At 36.6% G+C, this 25,901-nt stretch overlaps 1 long non-coding RNA gene across 2 annotated transcripts in view; it reads right to left on the bottom strand.

Annotated features, from left to right (window-relative positions):
* LOC145263138 (uncharacterized) overlaps window positions 1-25,901 on the bottom strand; it is a 267,319-nt gene that overhangs the window by 98,646 nt on the left and 142,772 nt on the right. For both annotated transcript variants that reach the window (XR_013864484.1, XR_013864483.1), the window contains exon 2: window positions 12,611-12,788. This is a non-coding gene — a long non-coding RNA (uncharacterized LOC145263138). The remainder of the gene's footprint in view (window positions 1-12,610; window positions 12,789-25,901) is intronic.

Raw genomic sequence — 25,901 nt, 5'->3', positions numbered from 1 at the left:
AGCATGCCAGTAACATTCACCCTTGGCAGGTTGAACTGGCTTCCTCCAGAGAAGGAAGTGTTAAAAGAATAAATCCACAAGCGGTTCCAAGTCGCATGCATATCCCAGTCACGTAAGATTATGAGGTTAGTTTTTTTTACAGTTTTTGAAGCGAGATGTCTGACCGCCTACATACAGCACCTGGTACTCCCAAATGATTACCTATCTAGTGCTGACCAGACTCAAAGAACCGGTTTGTCAATGTAATTGTGTCACATCACATTTCTACAATCTACATTAGATTCATGAAGATGGTATTTTATGAACACCCATAGTCAGCATCCAAGATTAAGCATGTCCTCCATCAAGACACTTTCAGATTCCAAACTCACACTTTTATTAAAAAAAGATATAAGCAATCCATTTATGTGGCACTATATGTTGTAAGTGCCACTGCGTTGTCATCTCCACCCCCCGGCTGGGAGGTGATTTAGTCACTTGTGGAAGGGACAATAATGCAATTCGCCATGACTCATTCTCTTTTTCAGCTGGCAAGCATGGAGTAAGCATGTATATTTTTGTCTCTCTGAAAGGCGGGGCTGGCACCTCCTCTTCCCCAGCAGTTAGTTAAGCTTTGTTAAAAGTTTAAATGTTATGAATTCTCTATTTTTAATTGTAATATAGTATGAATATTTTTTGTAAAATAAAATAGTTAAGATTTTCTTTTATACATACATATATATATATATATATATATATATATATATATATATATATATATATACTAGCCTGGGTGTCCGGCGTTACCCAGGTGTTTGGAGGTGTGTGTTGAGCAAAAAAGAAAAGAAAAGGGGTAGTAGGCAGGCAGGCTCGAACCCATACAATGAAGGAGGAAAAGAATGTGAAAAAAAAAGTGACGTCTTTGCTGTTGCGTCCATCGCCAAACCAGAAGTGACGAATTTTAAATTAAGGCTAGTCAATCGAAAAGGGTGGGAAGTGACTTTCGAAAATATCGGCAAAAAAGCGACCCTCCCTGTAGAAAGTGCCCAGTTGAGGGTGAAGGAATTAATATTTTTAGCCAATTTTTCGATATTTGTCGTCTAAAGGGGCGAGCTTCAAGGAATCACACCTAGTTTCAATTATGCATTCACTCTTTGAAAAAACTTCCAAATAAATATACATAGTGTTATAATTTGGTTGCTGTTCCAAGGACGTTTATTGTAAACGTCGGACAATCACACTAGTGACTGCCTCATTGTGTAATACAGACTATTAAATCAAATAACTATATTATCAAGGAATATTAAATCAAATAACTATATTATCAAGGAATATTAAATCAAATAACTATATTATCAAGGATGAGATAAACATCTCAATTTAAGGAAACACTTTCGGCAGCTTCGTAACTCACTTCCTCTGTCTTAGTCCTCACATTTCATTAATCATGTTTCTGACAAAGGAGGAAAATTGCTGTTTTCTGTGTCAAAATTTATCAATCTAGCATTTATTGTTTGATAAATTTTGACCTTGGAGTATTTTTTTCAGGTGCTTACAACAAGTGGTTTTATGCCTTGTCTGTAGCGATGAAAAAAATAATTGGGGGTAAGTGAGGAAAGGGCAGACCGAGAAAGACTTTATGCCCATCTGACATCAATTGAAATGGATGGCACTCGTCTTGAGAAGGCTTCATATTTTTGACAAGCTTCTGGGCTTGACCTTTACTCCTGATCTGGAATGGAACATGTTCATAAAATTTGTTGCCAAGGTCGCTAGAAAAATGGTGGGATCCTTCTACCGGTCCAGTAGATATCACTGCTGGTGCAATTCTTTATCTATATACAAGTAAGTTCAAGGACGAAGTACTGTTGTCACAGCTGGGCAGTAGTTGCTAGAAGCAGCTTATCCTACCTTGACAGAGTTCAAAATAGACTTCATAGCTTAGTGCAACCTCTTTCCCACAGAAGAGACGTTGTGAGCCTGTCTTTGTTTTATCGTCATTTTTATGGCAAGTGCTCGTCTGAGCTCCACTCTCTGGTCGCCCTCTCGCCAATCTTTCATGAAAAAATGCCCATCTAGCTGAAATCACTATCAATAATTTCCCCTACTCTTTATCTGTGCCTAAAATCAAAATGTAAATTCCATGAACAAAGCTTCATTCTTAGAACTGCGTGCCTGTGGAACTCTTCCATTTTCCTGTTTCCCAGCATACTACAACTTGGTAGTCCTGAAGTCCAACATAAACAAATTCTTGATGAGCCACCTCTTTAAGTAATCCAATTTACCAAATTTCCATTACTAACGATTACTAAAATATTATCCCATTAACTACTGTTCACTCTATAACCCTTATCCTTGAGTGGCTCCGAGCCTTTATAAGTGGTGACATCTATGTAACCCCCCCCCAAAAAAAAAACAAAAAAACAAAGGGTTATTCGAGTCATGAGTGGGTTTAATAAAAAAGAAAGCAAGTGTCAGCTATTCAAATTGCTTAGCGGTTTACATGTGGATACTGTTTTATGCCAACACAGATAAACTCATCAGACAGCTGAACAACTACACCCCCCCGCTTTTGGATATAGTATATTACTGCCCATCTCACCCAGATTTGCTCCTATAAATCTGACCCCTATCACAGTAGCCCTTATACTTAAATGGAAATATGCTAAGTTTGGGATGAGTAAAAGCAAAAAATAAAATAAAAAAATTGCTAAATACAGGCTTGTGATTCTTCCTATCTGTCACTCTATTGTCAGAAACAACTCATAGTAAGGGATAATGGATCCACAGTTAAATTGATAAAGTATGGACGTCATTGCCTTCTTCATGTCTGAATAAGTTTTATGAAGTTCTGGGAGAAAAGCAAACTGCATCTTTCTTTTGTCTACTTATTCAAGAACTTTAAAACTTCCCAACAAATTTTGGTCTCTCACAGTATATTTTACAAATTCTTACAATAGATGTAATAAATGCACTTTTTCGTCGTCTTCCTTATCTATTTCTATTTCTTTAGTCTTCCTTTTCTTGGCATGTCTTTGAAGTATGTGGTCATCCAACATTTTCCAACATTTTTTTATGCAGTTCTTTGCATTATTGTTGTATTCTGGAAGATCTTTCGAGCTGAACCGATTGGGCAGTAGAAGGCAGACAAGGCAGTATTGTGTTGTATTATCCTCTTATTCATATTCACAAATGGTCAGTTTTGTAACTCCATCTCGTCATAGCAACTTTTGAACACCCCCATTCCAGTTCTCAGACATCAAGTGTTTGCCACTGAAACCAGGATGCTTTTAAACTGGAAATGATGACCTTAGGAGAGATTCTATATCAGCAAGAATGGGGGGATTGTCTAACGATCTGGTTCATAGTTGTAGTCTTGTCTCTTCCTGAAATGCTGTTAGGGGATTGACATAGCTGAGGAAGTTTCTCTTTCACACCACAGTCAGACTGCTGGTTAGTTTGAAGAAAGCCGAGTTATGTTAATAGGCCCCATTTAAGGGCTATATAATAGACAAGGCAGTATTGTGTCGTATAATCCTCTCCGTGTTTGCTGATAGTTAGGTCAGTTTTCTAGTCCTGTCTGGTCTAACTTTTTATTGTTCAATTCCTGTTCTCAGACCGAGTGTTTGCCACTGGAACCAGGATGCTTCTGAACCGGAAAGGAGGGCCTTAGAAGAAGAGATTGCATATCAGTAGGAGGAGTGGCTTATAGTTGTAGCCTTGCCTCTTCCTGAAATGCTTTTAAGGGTTTGACATAGACAAAAAAAGCTTCCCTTTGTCCACACAGTTGTTAGAGTCCTGCTTGATTTGAAGCAAGCAAGCAAAAAGAAAAAGGCGAAAAAAAAAAAAAAAAAAAAAAAAAAAGAGAGCAATATAGACCCCATTGAAGAGTTATATAATAGTGCTGACAAATTTGGAAGTTACCAGGATTTTAACAAGTGTCGGCTACTGACACATGGTTTAGCGGTTTACGCGTGTGTGGCTGCTGTTTTATGCCAACAGCTGTCAAGACAAGATGGCAGATAGGTTGGGGGAGGAAGTAAAACAACATGGATAAATTAATTACACAGTTGAACAGTCGTTTTCTACCACCCACCTTTTGAATCTAATATCCCAACACCCTGACACCCAAGGAAAAGCGTAAAAGAAAAGAAAACTCTAAACTTACAGTATTTTCAGCAAAACGATGTTAGACTAATTTTTAATTCAAGGCAAAGGTATTTGTTGTTGCAACCGCCAAGGTAATATAGACATGGTGAACGAAGCTCTGGTTGGATAAACAGATGTGCGTACATTTCGAGTGAGGATAAGCAAATAAAAGACAGATTGAAAAAGACCTCGAATAACTATGGAAGATTACTTCAAGCAATTGCACATCAAAACTAATGTAAATTATAATTTCATAGAGAAAGTCACTTGGTGCTGCCATGGCCAATCTACAACCCACATGTTATTTTAATTATTGGGAGAGCATAATTTTGTTAGTTGAGCATAACAGGAAATAGAGTTCAGAGTTCAGTCAGAGTCAGCTTAGTACACTTATCCAACCATCGGATGTCAGCTCGACCTCCTGTGCACTAGAAGTAGATGTAATATTACATCGCCTAAGGAGAGACATCATCAGTTCGTTTGGCAGCATACACATGTGAGCTTGGAGTTTTAAAGATGTCTAGATAAGATACAGTACAATTACACTGACACAGTGGTTCTCGCCAGACCACCAAACTTAAGCAATGAGTAGCCTGGCCAGTACCAGATGGGTGACCATTTGAGAAGGCTAGGTGCTGCATGGACCGTACATAGTCGTAGAAATTTCCAGAATTGACGAGTCGTACAACAAAGTTCACTATACACAGGTTGAAGGCTTCTCTCCACACCCCCCAGCGACTTGCTTTTATGGTACCCAGGCACCCCTCAAAATCACGTGTGAGACGCGAACTGTTCGAGACCGTGGACATTAAAAGACCACAGTCGCCATCTTGAATCTTTTTGTCCTTCTTTTTCAGCCTGCACAACAGACAGACCCGAGCATGTTTTTGCAGTAAGCCTTCTCTATTTTTCCGACAGTAGCTGAGGACGTGTTTAACTTACGGGGGAGATAGACCCCCCAAATGAAGACAGAAACTACTGTCTTTACTTGTGCTCTCGAGACTACAATGGTTCTACAATTTGGAGAGCCATGGTCGCCGATGCTGTAAAAACAACATGGGCGCACGCATGCATGCAGATAAGATATAATTAATCAGTAATTATCGACCTTTATTTGTCCATACCATCTGATCAATGCTTTAGAACAACAAAGTGAATACACTATTTTTTGCCTTCAACCGTTTGCCTTTGTGTTGGTCTTTATTTTCGGAATATGAACCATGATGCAAGATCATTGTAAGGAATGAATGTCCAGCTAGGTATGTTATATACTTTCAGGTTATTAAAATGCTTTTGATTACTGGTGAGAGTATGACTCCAATTATATCGACGATCGTTTTTATAACCACGGTTATGACAATCAACCAATCAGAAGCTTCAAACATTACTATAAAAAATATTGAATTTTCGGATTCAATTCAGATCGCTGTCAACCTGTCTTGAAAATACTAAATCATGACTACATTGCTTCTTTGCGCCATCTTTTTCACTAAAATTTACTCAGCACTCGAAATAGTGACTACATTGATTCTTTGCTGATTTTATTTACTGACGCCATTTTTGTTCAACATAATGTCTCAACACTTACCATATGTATTTTAATTGATTGCATTAAGATCGCTAACAAAGCAAGGAGTATCTTATTTTTCATTCCACTTTTTCCCTGCAAACTCGTTCCAGAAATATTTCTCCCTCTTTATGTCTCCCTTGTCAGACCACTGTTAGAGTATGATGTCCAGGTGCCTCTTCCCTCAAAACTGGCTACTCAAATGATACAGGGTCTATTAGATCTGCCCTATGTAAGCAAAATCAAAAATCTTTACCTTTTCTCCCTTGAGTACCGACGATTATGTGGGGATATCATTTTGGCCTACAATCTCATCAATGGTGATATAAATCAGAACCTATTCACCCCTGCACCAGAAAGAGGTCTACGCAGACGCTATAGGAAACTATTTCATTGCTGATTTCGAGGAACTGAAGGAGGGCTGCTTTCTCAATCAGGATCCATGGACCTTGAAATAGTCTTCCAAGTGAAATAAATGCACCAACATAATTTAAGGTAAATTAGGATAGGTACTAAACAACTGCGTCCTCTGCTGTGTAAATTTTTACCCCCCTTTTCCTACATGGGGATTGTTTTATTTTTTTTGTCAGATGAATTGAATATCTTTTCATATATCTTGGCCTTCTAGTTGACTCGTCCTTTAGACCATCTAAACATTGCATTCAGGCTGCTAACAAAGCAAGGAGTATCCTGTTTCTCATTCGATGCCCTTTCTGCAAACTCACTCCTGAACTATTCCTCCTTTTCGTTGTTGTTAGAATATGATATCCAAGCCTCTTCTCCATATTTAAGACTCGACATCCAGCATCTGGATAGAGTTCAAAAACAGGCTACTCAAATGATGCAGGGTCTATTGCATCTGTTTAATGAAAGCCAACTCAAAAAGCTTAACATTTTTTTCATTTGAGTGCCGACGATTACACTGATCTCATTTTGGCCTAAAATCTCCTCAATGGACATTATGATATACCTCTGGACCTATTATTCACTCATGCGGGTACTACATGAAACTATCTCACCGCGGATTTTGATTGAACCAATGAAAGGCTGCTTTCTCAATCAGAATCCCTTGACCTTGAAATAGACTTCCAAGTAAAGTAATAAATGCACCAAGACAACAATTCAAAGTAAATTAGGACAGGTGCTGAACAAGTGCGTCCTCCGCTGTGTAAATTTTCACCGCCCCCTTTTCCCTACATGGTAATTGATTTTTTTTTTTTTTTGCAAAAAAAAAAAAAATTAAAAAAAAAAATAATAAAATAAATAAAAATTAAAAAAAACTTTTCTCTTTTCAGATTAGTTCATTAAAAAGTTTCATTTATATTGTTCAACATTTTTGTTTGATGGTTTGTGTTTACCGTTTTATTCTTGATTTTTGTAAAATGTTTTAGCATTTTTTTTTTATCAGTTATCATGCAGTTATTTTGGGAGAGATATTTTATTTGCATCGTTTGATGTTCGCCCACAATTTTCCTGAACATTTCCCAAACTGCTTTCAGTTTAGAAGAGGAATTTAGCTTGCTCACATATTTGCCAGCACATTTTTTTGTTTTCTCTACTTTCATTTGCAGGACTTTTGCTGTTTAATGTAATTTACTTACTAGCTGAAATACATGTCAATGCACGTTGGAAAAAAAAAAAAAAAAAAAAAAAATAGCAACGGCACTAAATCTATGCAGGTTTAACTGGCTTCCTCCAAAGGAGGAAGTTTCATGGGAGTATGAAATTCATAAGCGATCTCCAGTGGCATGTACAACTCTCATTAGGAGTGATGATGACATTAGGTTTTTGCAATTCCCAAATTGGTCACCTATCTGGTACTGACTATGCTCAGCGTTGCTTAACTTTGGTAATCTAACGAGAACCGATGTGTCAACATCATTATGCCGCACATTACTTCAAATGAAATTGTTTTTTCTTTAAATCTTAAAAGGCAATATATATATATATATATATATATATACTACCTAACAAGGCCCTGTCGGTGAGGCATTAGAATACACCGACTGCCCCCCCCCCCTGCAGAGGGTAAAAGTCCCTCAATGGGGGTCCTGGATATGACCTTAAACTATATCCAGTGGTGAGGCCCCAGCTTGTGAGCTTTGAGGAGTGTGGAGCCACCCTTTAATTACCATTGCTCCCATGTCCACTCTGACCCGGAGTGGTAGTACCTGTTAGGGTCCCAACTATGGGTTAAATAGAAACTGACTTGAAAACAACAAATATATTCTATTAAAATATTTTTTCTTCAAAATCTTTGGATTCGGCATTAAATAACCCGAAAAGGGTTGATATGCCGTAAAACACAAACAACCAACCAACTACCAAACAAACTACCACCCACTCATATATATATATTACATACACACACACACACACAAATTATTTGCATAAAACCGATTATAAATAATTACTTTGAAATCATTTCAGGCCAAGATCAAAGTGTAGTATCTGTCTGATGCTGCACTACACTTTTTTGGTCTCGATTAATGGAGGAGAAATCCTTCATGACTGATTCATGTTTTTTTTTTTAATTTTATAACTGGGGAGCTGGTTTTCCCCCACATTAAAAGCCGACCTTATGTCTAACTCTGCTCTCATAAGTAAAAACAAACACAAACACACACACACACACACACACACACACACACACACACACACACACACACACACACACAAAAGAATAAACTGTATTGAATGCAATCACTAAATCTTTTTTTCTTATACATAGATACATTTATTTTTTTTTTTATTTGTTGTTGCATTTTATGATGATTATAGACACTATTTGCTATGAAAAAGAAAACTTTCTCTTCATAAAAAAAAACAAAAAAAAAAACTTCGGTTTTTTTTCTTATTAACTTTATTTTGTCTTCTATTATACTAGCGAGGAGTACCCGACGTTGCCCGGGTGGAGGAGGATATTGGCATAAGGACGAAGTGATGTTAAGAATGGCTTCCACGTGGTTAAAATAAAAAAAAAAGATAGAGAGAGCGGTGGATAATTAGTTTTCCTCGCTAAGCATTAAGCCAAAGAGGACAGTGAATTGAATGAGTTGGTAATGAACTTAAGAATCATAGGAGTCGCCACGCATGCACAGAAATGAACGTTGCTTTTGAACTTGCCGGGGCCCAGGTAAGGTATTTATTTGCTTCCCTACGAAAGTAAATTAGACACAAGGTCGTTTTTTATATGGAGAAAAAACAGCTCCCCCAAAATAGGGTCACTCTGGCAGCATCCTAATAAATATTCTCAGTATGAAGGGTTTCCCCTACATTAACCAAGAACCGATTAACTTAAATAGTAATTGTCTAAGCTGGTGGACAGGTAGGCTTCCCGCTTTCTGTTTTATTTATTTGCTGCCCCATGAAAGCAAATTAGACACAATGTCGTTTTTAATGTAGTAGAAAACCAGCTCTACCCCCCCTCCAAAAAAGGGGCACTCTGGCATTATAAAAAAAAACAAAAAAAAAACATAGTAATGGTCTCAGTGTGAAGGGTTTCCCCTACATTGACCAAGGACCAATTAACTTAAGTGAAGTGAAGCATCAGTCTGTCCCGAAGGCCAAGCTTCCCGCTTTCTGTCGTTTGCGTTCGAATAGTTTCACTTTATTACATGATTCGCATTCCAATTATAAAAACTTCGACCAGAACTAACTCCCATACTAACAAAACTGTTTAAGTGTTGTCCTAACGAAAATTGCTTCCCAACACCCAGGAAAACCTCATCAGTATGTCCTGTATTTAAAAATTCAGATTATCGGTCATCTCCCTCACTGCAAGCTAATCGGTTTCCTGTGCATCATGAGTAAGTTGATGGAATCTGTTAAGTAAAGAAGTAGTCAATCATCTTAACAAAAAAAACCTCCTCAATGACATGCAATATGGTTTCCATTCTGCTAGATCTACAGCAGATGTGCTAACAGTTATATCATAGGATTTGTGAATCTCTTGACAAAGGCTTCCTTTCTAAGGCAATTGCTCTTGACATATCAAAAGCCTTTGATAGAGTATGGCATAAAGGTTTACTCCACAAAATCTCCAGTTACGGTATAGCTGGAAATATCTTTTTAATTATTAAATCATTTCTCTTTGATAGGTTTATTAGAGTAGTAGTTAATGGGCAGAAATCAGACGCTCACAGTATTAATGTTAGAGTTCCTCAGGGGTCAATCCTGAGCCCAACTCTCTTCCTGATCTACATCAATAATCTCCAAAAAGTCACATCCTAAGATCATTTGTAGACATTTATGCTGACGACTACCATCTATGGCAACACTTCAAAGGCTGTAAACGACCGTTCTGATTCTTATTCCTGATCTTAAGCACATGGTGCAATGGGGAAAAAGGTGGCCGGTTTATTTTAATGCATCTGAATCCAAGCTTCTATCTTTATATCATCAACGCTCTGCTCTCCGTCTGACATCAATTAAAATGAATGGCTCTTGTGATCTGAAATGGAACGTGTACATCAAATCCGTTGTCAAGGCTACTGGAAAAATGGTGGGATCATTCTACTGCTCAAGTAGATATCTCACCGCTGATGCAATTCTTTAACTGTATAAGAAACAAGTACGTCCAAGGATGGTTGGTTGGTTGTTTTTGTTTTACGGCATATCAACCCTTTTTAGGTTATTTAATGCCGAATCCAAAGATTTTGAAGAAAAAGTTTTTAATAGAATATATTTGTTGTTTTCACGTCGGTTTCTATTTAACCCATAGTTGGGACCCTAACAGGTACTACCACTCCGGGTCAGAGTGGACCTGGGAGCAATGGTAATTAAAGGGTGGCTCCACACTCCCCAAAGCCCACAAGTTGGGCTTCACCACTGGATATAGTTTAAGGTCATATCCAGGACCCCCATTGAGGGACTTTTACCCTCTGCAGGGGGGCAGTCGGCGTATTCTAATGCCCCACCGACAGGGCCATCCAAGGATGGAGTACTGCTGCCATGATATTGTCCCATTGACTACTTTACACTCATTAACCGTTATCCTCGAGCGGCCTCTGGGCCTTGATAAGTGGCGACTCCAGCTATTTTTGAAAATTCAGATCCCTCTGATTTTTGTGAAATTTTAACAATTAATACATATCCCGCATCTTTGGAGTTTCAAAGAGCATAATAAAGCCATTTTAAAGAGCATATGGACACAGCCTTTTTCCCCTCTCAACTCCAAAGCCAACAGAATCTAGGTCATTGTTGAAATGCTTCTTTCCCCCCCCCCCCTGTTGGCTGAGGTATGGTCGGCTTTGGACCTGTGCAGTTCTAGGAGGTCCACCCTTCCAGACTTTACCTCCTATCTTTTGAGTGAAATAAGTTTATTGCTTGCTGCCTGAGCAGGGAATGTTGACGGGGTTGGCCAAGTAATTTTTAATAGACCAACGTGCTCCTCCTTTAGGTTTAGGAGCACTGGCTTGATTCTTCCGACCTTGTGTCACATCTTCCTGTGTTGAGATGGAAGCAAATATTATAGGCACAATCTGCCATTTAAAAATTCAAATATTTCAGATTTGCATTAATTTCATCACTAGTCATTAGACACCAATTAAGCAAGATTCCTAAAATTTCTATTTCTTAAAACTCCTTAAACTTAAATTCGAAGTTGATAAAAATTGGAATGAGGTTCTAATACATAAAAAAGCAGTCACCATATAGCAACATAAACTGAATATGATAATACTTGTGTTCACCTTCCATCAAAAATGACGTGGAAAAATAATTATGCTTGACCAATGTTTGCACTTGCTATTTGGATTTGTTACTAAAATATTCATAAAAAAAAAAAAATTATGGTCAGTAATTTAATTTTTCATTTATAAATCATCATTTCTGATGACTTAAATATTATTGATTTTATTACAAACAGGGAAGACTTCTTTCCAAATTTATTAATTAGGCGATGAAAAGTCAGAGGTGGTTGTCTGACTTGCTTTATGCTTTCCCACACTAATTAAAATGGTCTTGTTCAGAGGCAAAGAAAAGAAAAACAAGTGAAGCATGCATAGTCCCCCGTGTGCACAAAAAATGACTAAGTTCAGCACTAGTTGTAAAAACTGGAAAAGAAAAATACAAGTTATTCTAGTAAAAAATATAATTTATAACAAAATATTGCAGCATTAAGAATTGATTATATAATGTTAAATTGAATTTAAAAATAAAATCTTAATGCTGCAATATTTTAAGTTATAAATTTATATTTTTTATCAGAATATCTTGTCCTTTTCTTTTCCAGTTTTAACAACTAGTTCTTTACTTTTCCATGTTTAAGCTTAACGATATTACTTTTCATGTTTGCATTTTTCTATTGTAATCCATGATTTTTCCAGGCTTCCAATAACTTCACTTGTTCTTTGTTTAATTTCAGTCTTATTTTTTTGCCCCAATAAACGTAATATACACATATGTAATAACAATGTAGGGCACTCGTTTGCTTTCAATAAATTCCTCCCAATTACCCCCCTTTCAATCTTTCATCCTGCCTGTTTCACTTATTACTTCTCTTTTTGCGACAGCAGTGAATTAGTAGCAACACTAGTCGCTGAAGTTACGTGGTTGCTATGGAAACCAGTCATAAAAAACGTCGCTCACCTTACATTTTTTTTACGATTTTGAACACCATTAAATTCATCATGACTTGTTTTACTGAACGAAAATTGAAAAATATTTTTCACAATATAGCTGAGAAAGTGATCTATAAACTGTAATAATTGTTTGAAATTTAGTCGAAAGATGAGTGAGCAGTGAAGCTTTAAAGCAGTTCTAAACTGCCACTTAACCATATATTCAAACTCTTCCGTGTTTGAATGATAAAAACGGCATTTTTGCACCAACCTAATATATTTATTATTGATACCCACCCTGGGACGAGTGTTTTACTAATTCCGGCAGAAAACTGAAAATGCTTGCACTCACCTGTAAGACGTTTGTTTCCTGATAGTAAAGTGTGCAAATCGATCCGGTAAATCATCTTCAACATCCGAGGTACTCGTTGAAGGGATATCGTAACATCCAGCATTTAAAGAGTTACTGCTACCTTCTGCCATAGTAATCCGCAGTTCCGTTGACAACTGCCGACGTGCTTTCAACGACCCTGAAAAGCAGAAATGAAATTTTCTTTTTAAATAAAAAAAACCTGGAGGCAGTATAAAGTTGGAACGATATCCAAATTAGAACACAAGAAAAATATAACACAGTATTATCTGAAAAGAACTAAGGTTAATTAGTCCGGTTTAGTAATTTCGTTTCTGAATTTTTTTAGATGAGAATTGGTTATTCGTATTCTTTAGACTACTGTTCTCACATTGAGTGTCATTTTTGCAATGTTTCAGTCAATCTGTGGCGCGGTAATTCGAGTACTTAGAAAAATGAATTATAAAAGTGATATTCTCCAAAAGGTTAAAAAGTTCAATTCTCAGTGTGGCGACCGAAAAAAAACAAAAAAACAAAAAAACAATTGTATACTACTTAGGACGTCTATCCAGCCATGGCTGACGGAACAAGAACATGCTATTCCCGTGAAGTAAATAAAGGTTTCAGTTTGAAATTCTGTCCAAATTCTTGAGTTTGACAGAAACATTCCAGAGTTCGACAAGATACACTTGAAGTGGGTTGGAGGTCACATTGACGGAAACGTTTTGTAAATGACACTCAAGATGAGAACAGTAGTCTGAAGACTCCAAATAATACAGTTTAGCATTGATCCAAAATTGTAGCATTTTTGTCCTTAGCACCAAAATAAACAGTCTATGCCATTTGTGAAATGGATTATTCCCTGTTGACTGTGGTATGTTGTTGGTCCTACGCAGTTCTAGGAGATCCACCCTCACAGGGCTTTGCTTTCTCTCTTTGAGAAGGAGTTAGGCTATTGCTAATTGCTTGAGGCGCCCCTACCGGAAGATGCTGACAGGGCTGGCCAATTTTTTTTTTTTTTTTTTTTTTGCAGGTTGTAGTGCTCCACATCGAAAGTGCTGGCTCTTGACTCCCACTTTTCAACCCGAGCATCTTATCTACTTGCTGTGGAGAGAGAAGTAAATATTGACATAAATAGTTCTCAAGTGGGAGCAGTTGGTGGGTGGGGCTTGTGCACCCCTCATTTAGACTATTATTGCAAATTTAATTAAGTAAACATTTTGTTTTACAATTTTTGCATATGAAAATGGTATAATAGATATGCAACAAGTTTTTTTAAATTATTTTTTACAAGGGAAGGGGTGGCCATCACTTATCAAGGCCCAAAAGCCACGAGGATACAGATTAATGAGAATCATGTGGCCGGTCAAACAACACAGTGATGGTTTAGTAACGGTGCAACTTGGGTAGAGTTTGATTATTTAACAGGAGGGATCAATAAGAAATTGTTTATATTAGAGTTGAAAACGACAATGTCATAGTCAGCTGTGAAGCATCCCTGCAGTATTGCATTACACAGACGGGTGGTTTTAGGAAAGAAACTTTGCTCGTGGAATTTTCATTTAGTTTTAGGCACAGATAGTGAGTAAGGAAAGTTGTTGACAGTTGCTGTAGGTAGACGAGTGTTTGTTGTAAGTAATTTAAAGGTAAAGAACCACAAATAGAAGCTCAGTCAAGCACCTGCCATGAACATTTAAAAAAAAAAAAAAGAAAGATTTGTAACGTCTCTTCTGGGAGAAAGCAGAAGTATGGAGGAGAAAAGGTCATCAGCCACTAGATTTGGCTCATATACAGGTCGAGGATTGCGTTGGACATGAAGTATCTTTAAGACAGATTTGGCTAGCATTTCAGCCCAGCGTTGCCCGGGTGTTTGGAGGTGCATGTTGAGAAAAAGAAAAGAAAAAAAAAAAAAAAGCGGTCAATTTTTTTTAACTTTGATCCCTATTATGACCCCTTAATATTTATTGTTTTGGACTCAAATCAAGTTAAGTTAAATCCATGTCCAAGGAAATCTAAAATTTCAAGTGTTTAGACCCAAAATGGTCAGAGCAGTTTCGTAGAGTTCTCAAAGGTCAAGTCATTAAACTTTGACCCCTTAACAATCAAATTTGTGGCCGAAAACCAATTACAAAGATTTTCCCAAATCTCAATATCCTGTATATCAAATTTCGAGTCTGTAGACTTAAAATTGACAGAGTTATTGCGTAGGGAAATGTACACAGACAGACAGACAAACACACAGAGGCACATTCACCTTTATAGATATACTAGCATTTCAGCCCGGCGCTGCCCGAGTGTTTGGATGTGTATGTTGAGCAAAAAAAAGTGGTAGTAGGAAGGTAGGCTCGAACCCGTACCGCGAAGGAGGAAAAGAATGGGGGAAAAAAACCTGACGTCTTTGCGGTTACGACCACCGCCAAATATGAAGTGAGTCATGTTTAAATTAAGGCTAGACAATCTAAAGGAGACGATAACTTGAAAAAAATATCGGTGAAAAAAGCGACCCCCCGCTCCCCTGTAGGAAAGTGCCTAGTTGAAGGTGAAGATATTAATGTTTTTAACCAATTTTTCAATATTTGTCGTATGAAAGGTCAAACTTTAAAAAGATACTAGTCTTGGTAAAATCTGTCGCCTCTGTCGAAAGTTTTAGGCAGACATGCCAACATACATACATAGATACATTTATATATTGGTAGTTAAAATTTTCGATCCAAACCGATGAAAATGCTTGTCCTATCTCTGAATACCCTTTATGTAAAATTTCAAATGTTTAGACCAGAAATTTTCTGAGTAATTAGGTAGAGACCGCAGGGACCAAATTTTTTAAACTTTGATCCCCTATTATGACCCCTTAACATTTATTGTTTGGGGCTCAAATCAAGTTATTAAGTTATATCCATGTCCAAGGAACCTATATCTAAAATTTCAAGTGCGAGACCCAAAATTGTCGGAGCAGTTTGGTAGAGTTCTCAAAAGTAAAATCGTTGAACTTTGACCCCTTAATCGCAAAATTTCTGGCCGAAAACAGATCAAAGATTTTCCCAAATCTCAGTACTCTATATCAAATTTCGAGTCTGTAGACTAAAAATTGACAAAGTTATTGCGTAGGGAAATGTATAAAGACAGACACACAGACACGTTCACTTCTTTAGATATACTAGCATTTCACCCCGGCGTTTCCCGGGTGTTTGGAGGTATATGTTGAGCTAAAAAAAAAAAAAAAAAAAGAAAAAAAGCGGTCAATCTTTTTTAACTTTGACCCCTGTTATGACCCCTTAACATTTGTTTGGAGCTCAAATCAAGTTATTAAGTTCGATCCATGTCCAAGGAAACTATATCTAAAATTTCAAGTGTTTAGACCCAAAATGGTCGGAGGAATTTGGTAGAGTTCTCAAAGGTCAAATCATTGAACTTTGACCCCTTAACAAAAAAATTTCTGGCCAAAAACCGACCACAAAGATTTTCCCAAATCTCAGTACCCTGTATATCAAATTTCGGGTCTGTAAACTGAAAATTGACAGAGTTATTACGTAGGAAAATATACACAGACAACTTAGAGGTTACAATCCTATGATCAGTAGACACACCATAGAAACTGCTATAAGCTTCACAGTTATGACAGCTATTGATCCACTTCTTATTCATAAAAAGATAGTCCAGTTGTGCCTTGTCTCCATTTGGGGATTGATGGGTCCAGAGCTTACCGGGTCTTTTCTGAAAATGGGTATTCATGCATTGTAGGTTGTTTTCAAGGAGAAAAGTTAATAGATATTCTCCATTTCGGTATGTTCTATCATGGAAAGGGAACTTATGCTTGTTGTCTTCCCGTCCTATATGTGCATTCATATCACCGCCGCTAACCAATAAATTATGTTTGGGGATTGAGCGCACTATTGCTGAGAGTTCATCGTAGAAGTCCAGGATCTCTTGCTTGTCACTGACGTTGGTAGGGCTGTAGCAACAAATAACAGTAGTAGCAGGATTACCACTGAAGGTAGCAAGAATTATCCTTTGTGTTATCTTCTCAGCACTTTTCAATGATTTCAATGCTCGAGGGCTAAGCAGAAGTCCTACTCCCCCTACTTGCTGTAGTAAACTTGTCGATAGCTGTGGTCAATGCCGGCACACCAAGTAGCGACCCTTGGTTATCCATGTGGCGGTCAAGGCGGTATGGAATTCTGGTTTGATTTAGAGTCATATTGAATCTTTCGATAGCTCGGATAATATCACCTGTGTGAGCTACGTCTACAGGCAAAACTAAAAAATCATCTAGACAGCCCTACAACTGGTCAACGTTGTCACATGAGAATAAGATCAAACAGAGATTCATCTTCGAACTGCGAAACAGATTTGATGCTTTACAAGCACAAGAGCAGGAACCAACTGCTAATACCACTTATGAAAACTTTGTTAGATCGCACCAAGAAGCAGCAAAGAAGTATATACCTCTGAAGCCCAAGGTAAAGCAAAAAGTATGGTGGAAAATGATAAAATAATAAAGCGAGAAAAGTTTAAAAAAAAAACATAATCAAAAAGCAACATAAATACCCCACTCGATAGAATACAAAATTAAGGAAGCAGGCGCTTCAAGAGCTTAGTATGATGCACCTATCAGAACAACAGAAGTATGTGCAAGAACAAATAGATCGAATCCAGAATGCAGCAGATAAACAATCCTATCTGGCTTGGCAAGTAGAAAATGAGATATCTGGGCGCAAATGACCTGTCAAAGCTAAGTTAAAGGCAAACACTCCGGAAAATGCATGTTCGAAATGGAAAGCACATTTTGAAAAACTACTCTGAAACAAACCAGAAGTGACAGACCAACCAATTCAGCCGATTGTTATACAGGAACTCGATATTGAGAAGGGTGATTTTACAATGAAGGAACTTCTAAATGTACTAAAGAAGACTAAGAATCGTAAAGCTGCAGGTTTAGATAACATACCTCCTGAAGTATGGAAGACAGGTGGTTTTAATGATATACTTCTTAATTTATACAATCCTGTATATAATCAAAAAATTATTAATATATGGAGGGAAGGATGCATACTTCACTTCTCCGAGAAGGGTGACCTAAGCATACCAAACAACTACAGAGGAATAACACTCACTCCAATTGCAGCAAAAATCTACAATGCCATGCTTCTCAACCGTATCCAACCAAAGATCGAAGAAGTGCTCAGGAAGAACCAAAATGGATTTAGAAAGAATCGCTCTACTACTAGTCAAAAACTTACTGTTAGGAGACTGATTGAAGGAGTCAAAGCAAAAAACATTGAGGCAGTCATGATCTTTGTAGATTTCTCCAAAGCATTCGACTCCATACATAGAGGAAAAATGGCCAGTATATTAAAAGCATATGGCATTCCAAATGAAGTCATTAATGCTATCATGATGCTATAGGAGCACACTCGAGCAACGGTTAGACTTTCTTCTTACTACAGTACTCGCATATTTCTTATTTTAATTTCTTATTTTCTATTTTTACCCCCTCAAAATGCCGCTCCCAGGCACATGCGGACCGCCCTTATCTTTGCTATGACACTGTAACGGAAAAGAGTGATTTTTGTCAATAGGGTGGGTTTCATAAGGGTTTTCATTTTTTTTCGCAAAAGATCAAAGTTGAAAACTGCAGTTTACAGACCGTGCTGAAATAATAACGTTAGATCCATGTCCAAGGAACCTATATCTAAAATTTCTTTTTTTTTTTTCAAGTCGGTTTCTATTTAACCCGTATTTGGGGCCCTAACAGGTACTATCACTCCGGGTCAGAGTGGACCTGGGAGCAATGGCAATTAAAGGGTGGCTCCACATTCCCCAAAGCCCGCAAGCTGGGGCCTCACCATCGAATATAGTTTAAGGTCATATCCCGGACCAGCTGAAAAGGAGAAGGTAATGAAATACCAAAGTCTTATGGACAACATGAAAAGAAACTTGAGTAAAAGTGCGCTGGTTGACCATGTTTAAGAAGTTGAGTATTTGTTGTCGAACGTATTCTGTTTTGGGGTTAATTATTTAGAAACCTTGTACTTGTGCACTTTAGCCACCGTACTGAAATAATAACGCTATTATCTTGAAAGCCATTCTTAACAAGGGGAGGAGAGGTTGTTATGTAACTATTCTGTGCTTCCATCTAACAATTTGATAAAAAAAAAAAAAAAAAAAGATATTGTGAAGCTTGAATTTAACCTGAAAAAAAAAAACTATTTAAAAATAGCGCGGTGTCAAAAGTGCACAAACACCAGAAACCTATCATTTAACACGGGGAAGGAAAGGTGTTTTGTAACTATTCTGTACTTTAATTTAATCCCAAATTCTTAAAAGTAAGTCTTCCGGTGGTCAACCAGCGCACTTTCACCAAAACTGGAATCTTAGAAAAATCTTCATTCCAGTAATTATAGGAGCAACCAGACTCATGGAGAAGAATTTCAAAAACTATCTGGCAGGTGAACCAAATGCTACAGAAATACAAAGAATTGCGTTTAAAGGGATCCTAAAAAGATTTTTGTTGGAGACACTCAAGGACACGAGAAAGCTTGCTCATGAAAAAGAATTTCAAAAACTATCCGGCAAAACAAATGCTACAGAAAGGCAAATAATTGCACTTAAAGGGACGGTTAGAATCTTAAAACGATTTCTCGATTGAAATGCCTGAAATCGAGCGAATATCTGGCATTCTACTGAACGCCTCATCTCCAGTAACAAAAAGGATAACATTGAAAATATATAATAAATAAATAAACACACACACACTATTAGTTATCATTCCAAAAACCAGAAGAGGGAATTAATTCTTATTAGTCTTTATGCAAACACCTCATTTTTCCTTACAATACGTTTCATGCATGTTTCGTTGAATAGTAAACGACTACTAAACAACTCCTCAGAGACGAATTCCTAAAAAAAAAAAACATGAAACTACTGTTTGTATGCATAAAAAAAAATAATATACACACTAGGGTTGCATCAAATACTGACTTTTAACAATTGAAATACAAATACTTTCGTTTAGGTTACCAGAAATACAAATACTTTTATTCCTAAGTCTAAAAATACAAATACAAATACTTTTATTCCTCAATCTCAAAATACAAATAAAAATACAATAACTGATTTAAACAAAACAAATATAAGTACATTTTTTTTTTTAAAGTAATAAAGAAATCTGAAAATATGCAAAAAAAAAAAGAAAAAGAAAAGAAATATTTCCTTCCAAATTTGACATCTACATTACATTCTATATCATGTCCGCATTGCATTTTATTATCATTAGAGCTCCGAAAGTTTCCCTCTCTCTCTCTCTCTCAAATATAAATACAAATACAAAATACTATTTTCCTGGATGCCATAATACAAATACAAATTACTTTTTCTTGTGATGTTAAAATACAAATACATTAAAATTGTATTTAAATACAATTGAAATACAAATACAATTGTATTTGATCCAACCCTAATACACACAACAGTAGGCCTGTGTGTGTGAAAACAAACCCCTGACCTACTTGTCACATAGCACTGAACGAGTAAAATCTTTGTTTGGATGGCTGACTAACGCATACAAAAATGTTGGCAAATTGAAATGCAAAAATGTTCATTTTAACTTGCCGATATATTTCTATTACTTTTGCGCATGCACAAATTTATTCACAGCGTGAAGTGGTTTAATTCTAAATCTTTATCAGTCGACAGCTCAAATGGTAGGAAACACAGCTGGAACATTTTAAGAATGGTTTTCTAAAAAACGTTATTTCAGCACGGTCTGTAAACTGCAGTTTTCAACTTTGATCTTTTGTGAAAAAACCTGAAAACCCTTATGAAACCCACCCTATTGACAAACATCACCCTTTTTCTGTACAGTGTCGTAGCAAAGGTAAGGGCGGTCCGCATGTGCCTGGGAGCGTCATTTTGAGGGGGTAAAAATAGAAAATAAGAAATTAAAATAAGAAATATGCGAGTACTGTAGTAAGATGAGAGTCTGAGATTAGTGACAGCAGTCTAAAATTAGATTCCATGAAAAATATTTTGAGGACTTTATGGAATTTTGAAGATTAACCGATTATCAGCAGGGAGGAGGGATCTTACGACCGCCCGGGGTGGCAGAAATAGTTGCAACGTCACTGTATCTATAAAATATGCAGGCATACACAATATTCAACTCATTAGAGTGTTGTACTAATTATGTACGACAAATTAAGGCATAACAAATGTACGACAACTGCTCCTGCTGGTTCTTTATTTGTGTGATATTAAGGTACGTCACTTGAGCAACCTGGGATTCTTATATCAAGAAGTAGAAATCGATTTTAGTTTAGATGGACTGGCATGCTGTTTTTTTTTTTTTCTTAAAAACAATACCAATTTAAAAAGTAAACTTTTTTTTTTACTTAAGGGAACATTCTGGTACTTGTACAGTTTAATCAAGACATTAAAAAGTGAAAAAAAGTTATATTGTACGTATCCGTTTTGGACTGAAGTGCTCCGAAAAAAAAAAAAAAAAAAAAAAAAAAAATCGCTTAATTTGATCGAGTAGGTTTTTTTTTTGTTTTTTTTTTACAGCGAAAAACATGCTATTATGTGTCGAAAATTTAATTCCGACCAGAGTTGGGCTGGATGATCCGAGAAGGGATCGGTATAAAGGTTGTGAAATGATCGCTATTTCGCGACCCCAACTCGGGAGTCAGTTAACAGCTAGATGAAGAAATACAACGCATTAACTCTGATGAGTTGTTGGACAAGCTCCGAAAGGAACCAACGATACCCGCATCTTGCAGAGGCCCCTGTCCATTGCATACCTCATTATAACGCCAGACTTGGAATGGTGCATGTACGTCGGCAACCAACTGGTAACAGATGAGTCTTACCGAGGTACTGATAGCAACCTACTGCGTCACGTAACCTGAATAGACACAATATAAGAAACTTCTGGGCAGACAGTGGACACTGTAGTACACGGACGATGTCGGCACCCCTCAGAACTATCGATGAAGTGGCATGCACCAATGACCCCCCCCCCCGTACCTGGCCCAAGGCATGTTCAATATATGTCCAAGAGCCAGCGCCTCCCAGTAACAACTTCAATGGCCGAATCGAAAACGCCTTAGGGTAGAACCGACTTTCTCGGACCTCCACCCCCTTCTTGGCATTGGTCTTTCTCTTATTTTTTCCACATATGACAGCGCGCTGAAGGTAACCATGTTTGGATTTTTAGAACACGCAATGGGGAGATAATTCAGTCTAAAGCGCCGACACCTCCTCCCCATCTTAAATACTAGCTTTCTTCTTAAAAGTCGAAACATGGCTACCTTTTGATCGATATCATAAATTGTTTTTTAGCTGTAAAAAAAAAAAACAAAAACAAAAACTTAATCAAATGAAGTGTTTTTTTTTTGTTTTTTTTTTTGAGAACTTAATTCCATAATGGATACGTACAATATAACTTTTTTCGATAATTTCATTTTTTAATGTACTGATTAAACTGTACAATACCAACATTTTTCTGTTTGACTAATATATATATACTTTTAAAATATTATCCGTAACTATGAAAAAAAAAAAAAAAAATGCAAAAATGTTTAGCGAAAAAAAACAAACAAAAAAAAAAAAACAGGAGCAATTTGTTGTGTTTAAATATCACACAAATAGAGAATAAGAACAGAATCAGTTTTCGTGCCTTAATGTGTCCTACATTAGTAACACCGACATACGATTTTAAAACAATAGGAATATATATATATATATATATTATATATATATATATATATATATATATATATATATCACACATTACACAGGCTCCTTCAGTCTTTGACTGACTATGAATACCCACGAAGGGGTTCCTGTGCGTGAAATTTTTGTGGTAGGAGGTGCTTAAACTCCAACCACACCTCTGCTGGGTCAATATTGTTAAATACCAGTGGCAAGTGAAATGTATGTTCAGGACGACTGGAAACAAATGCCGAGATAAGCGGAGAGCACAAAGCGCCTAGAATTCTCAAATGGTCACCCATCTGATACTAACCAGGCTTAACGTTGCTTAACTTCGGTGATCTGACAAGATCGGTGTGTCAACGCGAGTATGCCATAAGGGCGTCACTGAAAGTGATCTAGGAAAAAAATATTAATTACATAAGGAAAATGAATTTTTTTAAATTATAAAGAGAAAAATGGGTAAATTATGTTTACGTTGAAATTTTATCGAAACAAACGAAATTGAACAGAATTTAACTATGTTTTTGAACTTTAAATTAGGCTGCTTTTCTAAGTCCAATAAATAAGTTCATCCCATGATCTCATGTATATGAAGAACAACCGTGCACTCCGTGCAGTGATAATAGACTAAAAATAAAAATAAAATAAATAAATAAAATAAAATAAAAAATTAAAGAAAACACGTCTCTCGATTAAAGTAATTTATTCAAAAAGGGTACTAATGCAAAGAGTGATCCGGACGTAAATAATAACGTTATTATTTCAAAAGCCATTCTTAACATGGGGAGGGTGTTTTGTGCTTATTGTATACTTCAACCTTACAATTGAATAATAAAAAAAACAACTTTAAACTTTGAAATACGATTTAAAAAATAGCGTGGATCACTCTCTGCACTAGCACCTCAAAAAAATACTATGCAATAGTTCTAAAAATTACATTTTTAAAAAAGATTGACATTTCCCAATTCTTTCGTCACGTGGATAGTCTTTAATTCCTTGGTCGTTAAATAACAGAACATCGTGATAGTCTTTACTTTTAACACTATACACTTCAAGAATTGATGCAATCGATAGCTTCAGTTATTCATGTGGTGTAACTTTCACGATGTAATAAAAAGCATTTTGAAAATATTTAAGCACATAATCCAAGTAGATAAAAAATTAACTTTGGTTATCCTGTCATAATAAACTCTATATTACCATAAACCCAAAATGGTTAGATTGAAGATTTCATTTTAAAATGGTTGCCACTTAAACAATAGCATATTGACTAAATGAGTTATAGTTTAATGACAATTTGAAGCATTTGTGCGCTTTAGCTTCTGATGACATTTTTTTTTACTGTTACCCACCCCCTCCTCCTCTGCGTTTCGAGTGGAACTCTTTAAAAATGAAAACAAAAAAGACTGTCTTCAAAAACTAAAATACACCAGTACCAAATTTGGAATAATTAATCTGATGACTAAACAATATTGTAATGACATTATTCAATTGTTCGTATTTGGTCAAAGTGCATCGAAGATTTACCTTTAAAAAGTTATATATATATATATATATTATTCAATTGTTTACAGGTGTATTCGGATCTGCTGCGAACAAATATAGAATTTTAAATGCTCGCTGGCAAGAATAACGTACAATAGTAACACCGTAAAAATCCAATGCTTTCTGTAATAGCTTTTGTGCAATGGCCGCCATCCTTTATTGTTTTTTTTAAACAAGGAAAAGAAGAGTTATGGTGTGTGTATATATATATATATATATATATATATTTGTTTTAAAAAAAGCGAAAAAGAAAAGGGTTAGTGTTTTTTTTTCGGAGGAGGGGGGGGGTAAACTTGCGGATAATCTGTTTTACAGTTGTTTTAAAAATAGAATGAAAATTTGATTTTAGTTGCGTTTTATGTCCAATTCACCGTTCACATGCGACATATCAACTTTTCTAGGTTTGAGAGTACGCTGACAAGGTTGGGCGAGGGGGGGTATCTATTCCGAAAGTCGCTCTTAACATGGGGAGATTGGGAGTGGCTGTTCAGTCTGCTGCAATGATTGCAATTTTCTGCGCATGCGCACCCATTTCACTGTCGTACACGAAAGTTAAAAAAAAAAAAAAAAAAAAAAAAAAAATGGCAGCCAGCCATAACTATACTAGTAACCAAGAGCTAGTGAATGGGTTACTTTTGTAAATAATTCTTGTCAGCTACAAAATAAACTGTGATATTTGTTCGCGGCAGACCCGAATACACCTGTAAACAATTGAATAGAAAAAAAAAAAAAGAATCAACTTTAAAAAGTTGTTTCTTTTTTATTCTATGCAGCTGGAGGACCCCCCGAAGACTTAACTCTAAGTCTTCGGGTGGTCCCCCAGTTGAATAGTTTCACCAAAATTAATTTTTTTTAAAAATTTATTTTGCTTGTAGTGAGTTTTTGTCAGTTTTCAACTTTTTCAAAATTTTATAACCATCTACATTGTATGTGAATATATTTAATAAACTATCGACTGTAGTAATTACATTTATACTAATATCAAAGTCATAAATCGTAAATAAATAATAAAACACCAGAAACATGTTCATTTATCAAAAGATGTGAAGACATACCAAATATGCCCGGCATGATGGCTCCAATGTTCAAAAAATCTTACAGCTCCATTTATGCGCGCCCCCTACTTCCTTTTTAAAACTATGAATGCGTTAACGTATGCTGATTGGTCAGAAAATACTTCGTGGTGACTTCTAATGAATTCAGATCTCTAAGCTTCAATATTCAGAACATTAGAAGAAAACTTCACGTGTGACTGTGCACGGGTTTTCTTGTGATTACAAGAATTTATTTATTTATTTACTTACTAGGCTGGTTGCCCGGGCGTTTGGAGATGTGTGTTGAGCAAAAAAAAAAAAAAAAAATGTGTTAATAGGCAGGCAGGCTCGAACCCGTGACACGAAGGCGGAAAAGAAAGTGAAAGAAAACCTTACGTCTTACCCCTACTCCATGACGCGTTCGGAACGTTAAAATTAGGCAACCTCAATCCAACCGATACGATGACTCGCAAAAAAGCGACCCCTCCTTGTAGAAAACTGCCCAGTTGAGAGTGAAGAAATTAATGTTTTTCGATAATTTTTCGATAATTATAGTCTGAAGGGTCGGGCTTCAAAATGATATAGATCTTGTGAAAATCCGTCGCCTCTGTCAAATGTTTTAGGCATACATATGATGATGATTGCAACGTCTTGTCAGACGAGTGCCACTCCCTCAGGCATTTAAAATCCATGAGCCCAAATGTCCGAGGGAGTATCTATACAAATATGATGTTACAGAGTCTTAGCTTTGTACGACAGCTAAGTCTCTCTCTCGGTTCAAAATGTTGAGATCCAGAAACAAGTAAGAGCAAGATAGCCAGCAACAAATTAAACTGCAGACCAGCTTAATGCGGGTACTGGTTTTCCGCTTTATGTTTTTTTTTTTAAATCAGAGATTTGCTTCTCCTAGAAAGGTTGCCTTCACCACGGCTTACGGGAGCCCTCTCTATCCCAATACACATATACACACACAAATATACACGGTGCTAGATGGCCGTTGA

Source organism: Euprymna scolopes, chromosome 38 (genome assembly GCF_053919585.1).
Source record: "Euprymna scolopes isolate OS-2025 chromosome 38, ASM5391958v1, whole genome shotgun sequence".
In the NCBI taxonomy this organism is placed as follows: Eukaryota; Metazoa; Mollusca; class Cephalopoda; order Sepiida; family Sepiolidae; genus Euprymna; species Euprymna scolopes.
This window is presented reverse-complemented; position numbering and strand designations above follow the sequence as displayed.